The sequence below is a fragment of the Pinus tabuliformis genome, chromosome Q, assembly GCF_031772625.1.
Source record: "Pinus tabuliformis cultivar Carrire ecotype Pingquan chromosome Q, CPIR1, whole genome shotgun sequence".
Classification (NCBI taxonomy): domain Eukaryota; kingdom Viridiplantae; phylum Streptophyta; class Pinopsida; order Pinales; family Pinaceae; genus Pinus; species Pinus tabuliformis.
Genome location: NC_142296.1, coordinates 251686910 through 251701216, shown reverse-complemented (window position 1 = coordinate 251701216; position 14307 = coordinate 251686910). Strand labels below are relative to the sequence as shown.

Here is a 14307-nt window from a genome sequence, read left to right as displayed (position 1 = left end):
GATATTCTATGGGGCTTAGGGGCAACACCTCGTGGTTATCCACACTATCAAAATGGTCAAAGTTCTTCTTATTCTTAGATGATGTAGAAGAGATCATATGACAGGTTTCCACTGTGGCCACTTGCGCAAGTCTAGGTGGAGGCAGGAGGGTAAAAGTACCCATTAAGGAAGGGTCTTTTAGGAGACCTACTCTGACATTTTGAAGTGATTGAGAATTTCCATGGATCAATGGAATGCTCCCAGTAACTTGCGAACTGTTAGGATAAAGGGCTAGCTGGTCAATGATTGTAATTCTATCTTGGAAGGGAAATGCAATCTTTCTAAAATATGTAGACACAATGGCAGCCATAGCATAAATCCAGGGCCTTCCAAGTAAGATATTGTAATCAAAGTTTCCATCAATGACCTCGACTTTAATCTCTACTATCTTGCCCCCCAGTTCAACTTTCAAGTTACTTAAAATCCCATACGGTGTGTATGTTCTTCCATCGAATGCCTTTAATGTCGTTAATGATTGTGACAAGGGTGGTGAACCTAAAGTTTTCCAGCAACTCATTGACATAATACAGGTAGATGGCCCCTCATCAATGATTGTTCGATGAACAGTTTTATTGAGGACTTTTACCTGTATAAGGAAAGCGAGTTGGGCGGGTAACTGAGGTGTATATCCTTTATGGTCAAAGGCCACAAGATTGCAATCCTCTAGGTCAATCCGACCTAATGCTAATAACAAAGCCTGCTTTTGGGAGGGGTAATTTTGTAGTACTTCAATTGTCAACATAGCGGATGGCGATTGAGCCAGATCCTCCACTATATTATAATTTTGTGTAGCTCATGCACCAGGGCTAAATATCGATTTATGAATGACTCCCTTTGGTGGCTTTATTATTAATTCAAGTATGATGGGTGGAACAACTTCAGGCAAAGTCGTTGTCGAACTACTGGGTTGATTTGTAGCCTTGTTGTTCAATGATGGTCGATTCCCATAATCTTTATTCATTGTTGATATCAAAGCATCATTTTGTTGTTTTGAGTTGGATAGCATAAGAACTTGGGATGGAGAAGAATGATCGAGAGCAACCAGATTGGTTTCTGTGCTAGGAAATGGATCAGTCAACATCGCTGAGGTATTTGAAGTCTTTAAAAATTTCGCAACCTCAGTTCGATGTGGACAATATTTTGTCCAATGCTCATCATTGCATATGAAACATGGATAACGAGGTTTCTTTTGCCCAGTAGGGTTTTCAAAATATTTTTTATGAGTTTCATTATCCTATTTCTTCTTACTATTTTTTCCTTTCTTCTTGCCCCTTGGTTGTGTTGGATTCTTGCCCTTGTCAGATGACACATCATTAATCTCTAAGGCAATATATTTGTCATTTTCTTTTTGACTAGAAACTGCAAGGGCTTTTTTGGATGGAGCCTTTGTAGTTCGCATGCTTATGGCACCTATCACACCATCACCAGCATGAGAGTCCCTATTTGATTTAGAAGGGGATGGAATAGAAAATTTTGGTCTAGGAGCATCAAGAATTTTGTCGTAGAGTGTGCCATATTGAGTATAAATCAAGTCTAAATATTGGGCACGAGCAACGACTTGCTCTTCAGTGACAACTCCTCCTTTTGCTACGTCCTCAGTTATAGAAGGAAATAAGGACTTAATAAACCACTCAGCTAAAAGCTGATCAGGAACATACGTCTTTACCATTCGGTGACGAAATTGCCACTCAAGAATATGATCAGATATGTGAGTGGCCATGGTCTGTTTAAACTTGGTAAGGATTTTTGTTCCTGTTTCGTACCTTATGGGTAACTAAAAGTGGGTTACAAAAGTAGTGGCAAGGGCACTAAAGTTATCGAATGAAGCTATAGGAAATTCAATATACCATTTCCTTGCCGGACCAGTGAGCGTTCTCTAAAAAAGGTGAATCCTAATTGAATCATCATTCAGGGTGTTAGAGGAGCACCACAAATGAAAAGTCATTACGTGATTCGATGGATGTTCACCTGGATTTCCATTGAATTTAGGAATATCGGAGGGATGTTTATGAGGAATCGTTATCCACCAAGGGGCGTATGCAATTAGATCATTAGTCAACCGATTCAAATCTAGTAATTCTAGAGTTTCTACAAAAGGAAAATGTTGATTTAGGTTAGATGAAGCATACCCAGGATAAGATGGAATCGCCTGAGCAGTAGGTATTTCCATACCAACATAATGCATCTGATGCTGGTAAATTTGTTAAGAAGCAATCCATCTAAGATGAATCTTTGTTCTTGCAGGGGGGTTGTTTCTGAAGCATCTGTTTGAAGAATTACTGGTTTTATGACAGTGTTTTTATCGGGAAAACTAGTGTTTATTTAGAGTTGCTAGTCCCACTAAGACAGGTAGCTATCTTAGAAACAAAAAATTCAAAGTAACTTGTGTTTTCCTTTATGAGATATATATGAGAGAGAAGTAGAGAGTACCAACCTTAGTCTTTCACTTGGCTGCTTACTTGTTTCCTCTCTCCTTTCATAGAACTTCACCACTCCTTTCCCACTTGTCCCGCTTCAAAGAATAGCTCTAGAATCAAAGTAGAAAAATACCATAAAAGCACAGAGATCTATAACCATGGATAATGCAGAATAAGATGTACATTAACCATACAAATGCATACACAGATATAAGATTCAAAAATATACAAATATATGGAGGAAAACTCAAATAGCTTTATTGATAGAAGTATTAGGAGAGAGGATTACAACCTAGCTATCTGATCCAACATCATCCTCCCAGCATGAAAGCCCTCTTCACCTCATATAAAGAAAGATCACCCAAGAATACAATGTCTCAAAGAGAAACCAACAACACTTCATTACAAATTACAAAATTCCAGCCTCTGGATCTCTAGGATGAGAGATCCATATATAGATGTTTGTAGGGGAGTGAATCAGCTTCTGGGATTTTCATTAGTGTCATTTCACTTATTGTTCTTGGTTCCACTTGGAGATTTCATGATCTCTTACTCATCCCTGGGCGAATTTAGAGAGTAAAGTGTCACATGAGCAGTTTTTAGAAGATTATTTGAGTTTCCACCTAGCAAAATGCCTCTGCCATTTGTCTACTCTCGGTCATCACACCCTACAGAAGTGCTTTTCAGTATGCATCACACCCTTTGTGTGTAGCAGGTGAGATGCACTGCACCCTCAGCGTGGAGCAGTATGTATGGTCTAGTTTTGACCAGTTCTAAGCAGTTTTTCAGGGAGAACGTCTGGGAAATGATGTAATTAGTTGACCTTGATGCTTTAGGGTATGAAACAACACTTTTAGGGGTTTGAGAGCCCGTGGTTTATTGACATATGTGATTGGAGTTACAGTGCGCAAATATGTCTATAACAATTTCCCCCTAAAGCATGAGGTCGTAAATATTTTGATGTCGGGTGAAATACTTTATCATGAGGATCCAAGGTTTTTCGAACTGGAAGGTGACCTGTAATAAGATACAATACAATACATTATCTTCATAATATTTTCATGATCTAGCTAAGGTAGGCATTCCCATGCTCAACTTTATAAACTCATTTTCATGTACATAGGATAGACAACCGTCTGTGTGGCAAACTGATGATTCTGGTAGAGCCATCATCCCTTAGCTTGGATGATTATCTATGCAACTATGGTGTCCATTTGATGCCTTTATTTTCTTGAATATATCGTACCTTGGATGGATGAAACTAGATCCAGGGTCTTCAAGCTCGTTCAATCTTCACTTGAAGTACAAGTTGATCCATGTGAAAATATGTTCTGATGTCGAACATGGAAAGACATCACCTGATTACCAAGCAATGATGCAAGTTGTTAATAGGCATGAGAGGAATCACCACTAATTATAATGACCCTCAAGGTACTACAGTACAATTCATGTGGTGTGAATACATGAGTCGATGTCGAACACCATGCAAAATATTTCGGTCGAAGCCCATTGATGTAAAACTGTCGCCGGAAGTGAGAAACTTGCCATTAAGGCATGCAAGCTTCAAAGTACTGAAAGGGTTGTTTCTAAGTCAACTTCTTAGATAATGAGTTGATGTTGAAAAGAAGTGACCCATTGTAGGAGGGCCTTAATGAATCCCACATCTACGACACGGAACGAAGCAAATGATTTTGTGGAGGTGAAAATGATCTGATGATACAAGGTTCAGGGTGGTGGTCATGAGAAATGGAGAGTGAAGGTATTGCAGTGGATGAGGTGTTAGTTGGGTTGGTGAATTCTCTGAGCATCTTCTCTTGAACATATTGGTGACACTGGAATGGACCAGTAGCGTTAACCCTAAAATGGATGGTACGGAGGACCAATGGTGATATGACCTGTGAACAAAATAACCCAACCTGATTCAATCATGGTGATAGAGTGAATGTGTCATGTTCAAGAGCGACCTGCTACCAATGAAGTTCTTCAAGTTTTCTTCCCTTTTTCCCCAGTCATTGCTGACCAGTACCTCTTTATTTTTTTCAAGCTTTAGGAAGATAACATATGTTTGTTCTATAATTTTCCCTTCAGGCAAACATGTTGCTATGTTTTAGCAAGCCTAACGATAGTGAAACTCACTCTTGTTCCGTATCGACAAGTTTATTGCTATTTCTTTAATGAGTTTAATGAAAAAGATAACTCAGTCCTTTTTAGTTTTAGATGTTCTGAAAAGAGATGGAAAGGAAACTCCAGTAGTCCTTTTTCGTAGTATAATCCCTTAAGTCTGAAAAAGTATAAAATAATACGAAAGGGATGACTTTTCCGATCACTTTAGCGAGCCAAAGAAGACAAGCTCTTGATATTTTTGTGTAATGATCCCTCAGGTCCAAAAAGATTAAAATATAGATGAGGGATGGCACTTCCCATCACTTTAACGAGCTAGAGAGGCCAATTGCTCGACAATCTTTTCATATTTTACGAGTCTAAAAAGAGCTTAAAGGAGACTCGTTTTTTAGGAGCGAGTGATGTTTTCGGATAGCAATTGGTTCCAGGTAAGGTTTGGAACTTTTCAATCATGGAAGTGTAAAGAAGGTGGCTAATAGAATCACTTGTCGCAATTGTTCCTCAAAAGGGTAAACAATCAAGTGGAGGCATATGATCAGCTAAAAAAGAGTGGAGGTGATGGTAAGAACACGACCAAGGTTCAAAAGTTGATAGCTATGCAATCACAAAAGTTATTTACAGAAGGTGGGTTCATTTTTTAATGAGCTTGAATTCTGGGGGAACATATGCTCATTTCTAGGTTTATTTTTTAACGAGCTTGAAATTCGCGTAAACCTGCTCGTGCCAGTTGTATAATAAGGGTGTCTCTCATTAGTAGGTTCATTTTTTAGGCAACTTTGCCCATGAAAAACTTTGTTATGAACCTTTTATATGCAAGCTAGGAACGACCAACTACTATCCTAAGGATTAAAGAAATACAGAGGTTAGGTAGGATAGATTTCCCGACAGGAAACATTTCCTTTGCTTTGTCATTTCCGTTAGTCTCAGCAAAGGTGAATGGTGGATCAGAACATTCACCTAACTTAAGCAGTTGAATTTAGTAAAAATATGGGGTTATAGTTATGTTGGTCGCTTTTCACTTACGTAAAAAAGGTTTGCATGCCCCCAGGTATAAAGAGAAGTATAGTTTCTAGGTTACCATATGGAAGTTCTTGCATTAAAGAAATATTGTTCCAGCTGCATAGCATACAAAAACAATCCCTTGGCTCTGTCCATTGAAATAGACAAAGGTGAATGGTTTGAGCTTCCAATCACATAACCTTCAATGAGGGAATATGTTTCTAGAATGATCCCATTTTCCTAAACGGACGAGTGTGTCAGACTAGTCATACATCCTACAAGGAAACCTACCTTGTATCTGGTATTTTTCCTGCCGAAGTAGACCAGGGCACATGCCCCTTGGGTTTAGTCACATTCACCGAATCACTCATGCTCATCAGATGGATAGACTGGAGGTTGATGAGACATTCCTTGTGCAAAAAGACCATTTAGGTATGGCATTTGACTAGTAGCCATGTTTGAACTGGGGAATGAAAGTTGGTCTATGAGCTGGACCATTTTGCCTTCATATGGGAAACACATCACCCAAAAGAGTGAGGAAACAATAGCTCCCATGTTGTAATTGTAGTCACGTCCACGGAGTGAATTGTAATCTAGAGGCCCTTGGACTACCATCACGTTCAGATGAACGAATTTCCTTCTCAAAGTTATAAGCAAATTTGCAAGGATCCCTAACAGTCAACTGTTTCCTTTATTGAAGCCTAACAGATTTCAAATCTCAGGCAAAAGTGATGGCGAACCAAGCACTTTCCAAGCAGTTGAGGAAAGGATACTCACAAAAGCACCTTCATCTATGATAGTACCAACCATGATCATTATGTAAGCTTGTACTATGATTTGAAATGGTACATTAGATGGTAGGTAGGGTCTTCCTAGCAGATTCTAATCAAAGGAAACAACTAGATTTCTTGGAGGAGGGACTAAATAAATGGTCCAATGAATCTCTGATGAACTTCTTTCCAGCAGTAAAGGAACGGGTAGATTACCCCCATGTTCATCAAATTCTTTGTTAACAAAAAGAATTTGAATGATGTCGTTCTCATTCTCTTTGGTGACTGTATCATCTGAAGGTGGACCTTTTGAAGACAAGACTAGGTCAACTGCCATCTCGACCTGTTGACTTTGGTTTGGTGTGGACTCAGAGGGTTTATCTTCAATGATAGATGCTTCGACCGAAAACAAAGGTGTTTCAGTTGGATTTTCAACTAGCGATGGACTTGGCAAGAGTTTCTTGTATCCAGGAGAAAGTCACTGTAGTGAAGCAGGACGATTATCCAAGACTCTTTTAGCTTTGTCTTGGAAAGGACAACGATGGAGGGCCTGATCACCTTCACACAGCCTATAAGGGAATTTAGATCTTCCTTTCTCTCCATTGACTCATTTTCACTAGTTGACAGCATACTCTCAACTTGGTCAACAAAGGCTGAAGACACCAGATTGTGCAAGCAGGGAGACCAGTCCCTCAGGATCCATGGGATGTAGGGACAATCTCGATGATAGTGGTCGCCCTTGCAAATGACACATGGGATTTAGGTTTGGAAGGTGCAATGTGTGGATTTTTGCTAAACGATGCATGGTTGCCCCCTTTTGCCACTGGATTCTTCTTCTTCTTCTCCTTCCCTTTCTTCCTCTTCTTAGTTAATTGGTTTTTAGTGTTACTAGTTTCACCAAGGGAAGAGGAAGAAAGAGAGGGAGAAACAAACGAAGTAGAAGGTGGGGGAGAAAATTCAGTATCATCTGGTTGCTAATTTGATTGGGGAGGATTTTACGGTGTTTTGAATGACAGAGGTTGAGAAAAGCCATACTAGCAGGCCAATTGTGAGTCCTGGAAGGGACAATGTAGCCATGTGTGGAGCACCAACATCTCCCCAAGAGGAGAAAGGACTAGGATTTCCCCCAAGGGGGGAATCCTTGATTGGTAGACTCCATTTTCTCAACCTAAGACCAATGAGGGAATAGTGATGTTATTCCGAATAAAATAAATTTTATGATTCCTTGACACAACTTTGTTTTTCAATTTTTAAGAGTTGAGAAAAAACTAAAGATGACTCTAGTTTCCTTCGATTTTTAATGAGCCTGAAGTGACAAGTGATCAGATGGACCTTTTCTTTTAAGGAGTCTGAAAAGGAATGAAAGTGACTACTTTGGAAATCTAGACAGAGGGATTACCAAACCAATCGCAAAACTGCAGAATACTTTTTACGTACATCAGTCACTTCTCGAATGCTGTGTTTAGTGCATTGCGATCAATAGGGTGGCAGACACGACTTCCTAAGGATAAAGGATATAGCCTATTATGGTCTCCCAATATATACTCGATGGTACATGGGAGCAAAAGTCTATAGTGGCACTTATCATATAAAAGAGGAGGAATCGCCCAACCTACGATGAAAACGATAGTTACCAGGCTTTACGACGCCGGAATACGTCTCTAGCCTAGACTTCTAGATGTTGTGCATTAGGTTCCAAAGCATTTTTATGTTCATTGAAGTTTATTTTATAGTTGATATTTCTTAAGAAGTTTTCCTTTAAGGTTCACTGCATGATGTGGATATACAATTCTTAAACATGTAATCTAAGATGATAAACAGTCGACTTTCTTTTAGCAATGAAAATCCTAGCTACTAAGGAAAGAGAAATAAAATTCTTTCAACATAGAGCAGAGAGCACACACTAGATGCACTTTTCCTAAATTAATTTCTGCATGCAGTCTAAATGCAAATGCACATGCATGTATTTGTTTTCTAGTTTCCTTAAAGTGAGAATGACAAAAGGAAAACTAAGTATAGATTTGAACTATCTTTCCTCAAAGTGACACTTTAACAATTTCTGTTAAAAATGAAAGGAAGACTAAGAAGACACTTTCAATTTCGACTTGAAAACTACTTTCAACACTTCAAAGAATTTATGATTCAAATCAAATTCAATAGAAAAAATGTAATCAACTATCTAAAAGAGGAAGACTTTATGACACTCTTTTTCTTGACTGAAAACTACAGTTGCGACACTTTCAAATCAAAAGACGATAGTTTGATTAAGCTCCTTTTTGCAAAGGAGAACTGTAAATGATGAAAAATACATAAAAAAAACATTCACAATTATTTATCAATGGAGGTTGAATAATGCAAAGGAAGAAGGTTTCAATAGTGATATATTGATCATATACAGCAAAACTACTGAATAAAGCTAAAGATAATGAAGAAAAAACCAAAATCTGGAGGTAGAAACAATCTCACTCAATCATCGCACCTGTAACATAGGGAAAAAGGGATGCATCTCACCTACACACATAGGAGGTGCGATGCATCTAGGTTTCCAATGAGAGACAGTGTGATGGTCCAGGGACAAGACTGAGCTTGGTTTTCACTCACAGTTTGCAGCTAATTTCAGGGGTTTAGGTTGAGCTTTTGATAGGAAGTAAACATAAAGTGTAGGGACTGATCTAATGAGGTTATTTGAGCTACCACCAGGGCACTTAGGATGTTTGCAAGTTAGATGTTCAGTTCATAAACCAAACCAAATATTGACTGAAGCAGCGTTGATCTACTTTGCAATTGCATAGCAAAAGCCGTTCGAAGGCTAGCTGGCTTAACTTCAGGCTCCGTCTGTAGTTTATAAAGAAAACAACAATAACAAAACAAGAAAGCTATTCGTTCCCCAGCAGAGTCGCCATTTTTTTATTGGGAAAACTAGTGTTTATTCAGAGTTGCTAGTCCCACTAAGACGGGTAGCTATCTTAGAAAGAAACAATTCAAAGTAACTTGTGTTTCCATTTATGAGAGATAGATGAGAGAGAAGTAGAGAGTACCAACCTCAATCTTTCGCTTGGCTCCTTACTTGTTTCCTCTCTCCTTTGATATAGCTTTGCCACTCCTTTCCCACTTGTCCCACTTCAAAGAACACCTGTAGAAATAAAGCAGAAAAATACCATCAATGAATAGAGATCTTTAACTATAAATAATGCAGAATCAGATGTACATTAACCATGAAAATGCATACACAAATATAAAATTTAGAAATATACAAGTATATGGAGGAAAACTCAAATAGCTTTATTAATAGAAGTAGTAGAAGAGAGGATTACAACCCAACTGTCTGATCCAACATCATCCTCCCAACATGAAAGCCCTCTTCACCTCATAAAAAGCAAGATCACCCAACAATACAATGTCTCAAAGGGAAACCAACAACACTTCCTTACAAATTACAAAATTCCAGCCTCTAGATCTCTAGGATGACGGATCCACATATGGATGTTTGCAGGGGAGTGAGTCAGCTTCTATGATTTTGATTACTGTCATTTCACTGATAGTTCTTGGTTCCACTTGGAGATTTCATGATCTCTTACTCATCCATGGGCGAATTTAGAGAGGCAAGTGTCACATGAGCAGTTTCTAGAAGATTCTTTGAGTTTCCACCTAGCAAACAGCCTCTGCCATTTGTCTACTCTCGCTCATCGCACCCTACAGGAGGGCTTTTCAGTATGCATTGCACCCTTTGTGTGTATCAGGTGAGATGCATCACATCCTCAGCGTGGAGCAGTTTGTATGGTTCAGTTTTGACCAGTTCTAAGCAGTTTTTCAGGGAGAACTTCTAGGAAATGATGTAATCAGTTGACCTTGATCCTTTAGGGTATGAAACAACACTTTTAGGGGTTTGAGAGCCCTTGGTATATTGACATATGTGATTGGGGTTGCAGTGCCCAAATATGTCTTTAACAAGTGCTTACATGGATGAAGATCAAAACAGTGATATTTCATATGGCCAACTCTATGATAGTGTTGGCATTTCACAATCTCTTGTTGTTGTTATGGAAGAGGAGCAGAATCTGGAATAGTTGAAGGTGAACTTTCATGAATAAATCCAGAACTCTGAAACTTGATGGGTTTTGAGTAATCTGGAATATGAAAGGACACATCCTTTTCATATCCAAGACCTATTCTATGGTTATTATGGACAAGCTCTTCCCAAGGTCTGATGATGGGCTTGGGAAGTGCAAATGAAACTTTTGCATATGCATGTGACTTTGCTACTTCATTGGGCATTGGATCTGAATCAACTTGCTACTTATGGGAGTCTATTTCAATGTTCTGAACAAAAACAAGTTCAGAATGATGATTATACTTCTGTAACTCCTCTTAGTGTAGTTGTGATTCAAAGCTACAAAGATTCAATGGTTTCTTGTACATTTTACAGACAAGTTCTAATATCAAATCTAATATTTTTTCTGATTTTAACTCTATCATGAATTGTGGAGTGTATTAAAGTATTTAACAACTCTAATACTTCACCAATTTGATCCATTTTCCAAACAAGTGAAGTGTGTTTTTGAAGTTTATTCCCTGAGAAAAATGGACCACTCGTGTCCAAAATTTGTTGCATTCACCTACCTTTAACAACACTAATAGACTTCACACACTGAATAAAATGGAGTTTCTATTTCCACAAAAATCTCTTGAAAGGGAATAAGCAACAAGACTGAAATGATACACATTATAGGAGTTTTCAATGCTGCATATATATATAAGCTTTAACCAAAAACCACAATTCAAAGTTTTCGAGTTCAATGAATGTATATGCACCATCAATCATACTCAACTCAAGGTATATGAATGACCATGAAATTTTTCATGCTATGTTGATGGATATTTCTATAACACAACATAAAACATTTTAGCTTTACCTATTTTGAATTTCAACTTCCATCCAGACATGTCCTAAGTACTATTACGATATAACAATTCTTTTGTATGACATTCTCCAATGATACAAAACACTGTTGAATTTAAGCCATATTCAATTCATAACTCAATGAACCCACAACATAAATAGAGAAAAGAACAAGAATCTTGGAAAGCCATAGGAATCTTAACCAACTCACAATAATTCCAGCTTCCAAACTCAACTGACAAGTGGGCTCCCTACAACTCAATTGTTCGATTGCGAGTCTTGATTTTCTTCAACCAGAACTATCTTAAAGAGTTATTTATGGGTGGAACTGCCGATGAGGATGAACACTACTTGTTGGGTTTTACCATATTGAATCTCATAATATGTTCTTTGAGATTAGAATGCAAAAATATGTTGAAGCACTGAAATAGAATGATATGTTGAAAGCTTTGGAAATACTTCGCAACAATGTTAAACACAACGATCTTAAATAGGTTAAAGATTTCAATCTGTATTATTCTAAACATAAAACAAGGCTATTTACAGTTGGAAATGATGGCAACAAATTACCCCGGTTAGTTTATGTATCAGCTTCAACAGTTTTCTTCCATTTTCAATTTCCTCAAAAAACCAGTACAGGGCTTCGAAATATTTTAGGTAGAGATGCTGGAAAATACAGGGGATTCAACCAAGTGCCAGCCTTCCTACAAGAATTATGTAGGAATCATGCATTCAATAAGTGTCAACCTCAAGATCATTTTGATATAACAACTCACAATGGAGAAAAGGATGGAGATTTTTTAACAACAATATTGTAGCTTTGGATCATGGAGGATATTATGGGACAAATAACAACAACAACAATACAGAATCTTTGATTTCTGGGAATGTTTCAGTCAATGGGTGTATTATCAATGAGGTAGTCAAGTTGATGACTGATCAATGGGTAGCTACAAAGAATCTCATGGTAGAGCATAGGTGCATAAAGAAGCTTAATGATCACCTCTACATGCTTCGCTTAGTTTTTCACAATATTGCAAAGATGGACATGGCATCGTTTCTTGGTGATGCGATTGAGTACTTGAAGGAACTTTTGCAGCGTATAAATGATCTCCATACAGAACTTGAAGGGACTTCAAAGAGGCCACTGTTAGCTACAGCCCTACCTCTACCTCTGAATCTGCCTGTTCCTTTTGCCTTCCATTATCCCTTGACTCCTTCCATTCCACCACTTATCCCTTGTCGTATCAAGGAAGAATTCCCTCCCATTTCACTGCCTGTGCACTCAGAGGCATCAGATTCTCAGCTTGCAAGGGTAGACATAAACACTAGAGATAGAATGTCCCTCAACATTCACATGTTTTGTGGGAGAAGGCCTGGATTGTTGCTTTCTACAATGAGGGCATTGGACGAGCTTGGCCTTGATGTTCAACAAGATGTTATTAGCTACTTTAATGGATTTTGTTTGGACGTTTTCTGAGCAGAGAAGTCTAGAGGGCGAGTGGATATTGCACTAGAGGACATCAAAGTCATTCTGTTGTACACTGCAAAAAATCATCAGAACTAGGTATATACATCGATGAAGGTTACCAACAAGTCACAGGTCAATGCAGATCCAAGCATCATTTCTTTCGAAATTGCAGTCATTAGGATCATGAATTTAGGGTTCATGCTTCCATTGTAAACTGATATTATATGCACACATATAGATTTACCACACACAGAGAATAAAATATGAATGGTGATATGTGAAAGGTCAACTCCTCGCATAGGAACATAAGAGACTTCAACAGATATTCATTGCAACTTTTCCATGTTAGGCCAACCTTCAATAGGAATCATCGAAGGGACATCGCAAGAAGAGAGTGTTGCTTTCAAAACACTAATACAATACACTGATATGAATACAATGCATATACATTCAACATATGAACTAGAGCACATAAAAGAAAGAGCTTCAACGCATACACATTCACAAAGAGTAATGAAACGGTCTACTAGAGCGCCTAGGTGCAATGGAGTAGCATTAGAATATTTCTATAAATAGGGAAATGGCAAAAGAATTCTGGAAAGAATGCAACGCTGACAGTATTTGAAAATGCCCAAGCCTAACCGCAACTATGATGTCATGTTAGACACATACATGGCAAACACAAAGTGTAAATGATAAACATGAGTGTGTCTCTATTATTGACAAGAATATACATTTATAGTACATTCATATGACCTTTGGTTTCATATTCCAAGGTTTGTTGGACTTCCTTAGACTATTCAGCTTCCACACCAACCCTTAGAGGATTATGTGTCCAACATTATTAACCATGCCATATGTATTAGAAAGACCTCACATACAATAATATACATGGATAATTATATATGGCATGAGTATCAATTTAGAAAGAGACATTTTACTGGTTGTGGATAACTTTCAGATTCTTTACCACATATACATTTTCTCAAATAAGAAAATTGGGGAATCCATTATAATCCTCAAAATGGGTTCTAAAGTTGTTGGGTTTAATTTCAATCGATTAAATGAATATCTTTTGGTGATTTTTGGCAATGATCACTGTGGCTCATCTTTGAGATATTCATCAAATAAAAGTAGTAGCCTTCTCGGGAGAGGTTGAAAACCCATGTATAGTGAAATCTTCTTATTCTTTAGCAAGAGATGACTATAAAAGAATGATTACCTATCGATATAATTGAATACTTGTACGAGATTTTATCTTTGGGAATTTGAGTTATCAAATCCTTGACTATTATTTCATTGTTTGTGGTGTATTCTTATGTTTCTACATACTAATGATAATGAAACTATTTCATCGGATTTGATATGCATATTATTTAATGTGCATTGTTACTAGATTTTATGATCATTGTTATCTTGTGAACTACTTTATACGCTAAAAAATGATTCCTTATATGATCTTATGTGTCTCTTTTAGGATAGTACTATTAACTTTTTGCTAGAGGCTCACTCTTTTTTCCCTTTCATGAAAGTAATTTATGTACATTGCAATTGTATGCTTCACAGTGTCAACTTACTTGCTTATCTAAA

The 14307-nt window shown here is 37.7% G+C and overlaps 1 pseudogene; it reads left to right on the top strand.

Annotated features, from left to right (window-relative positions):
- The first annotated feature begins 12207 nt into the window (after window positions 1-12207).
- LOC149219121 (transcription factor ICE1 pseudogene) lies at window positions 12208-12813 on the top strand (annotated as a pseudogene).
- The last annotated feature ends 1494 nt before the right edge of the window (window positions 12814-14307 follow it).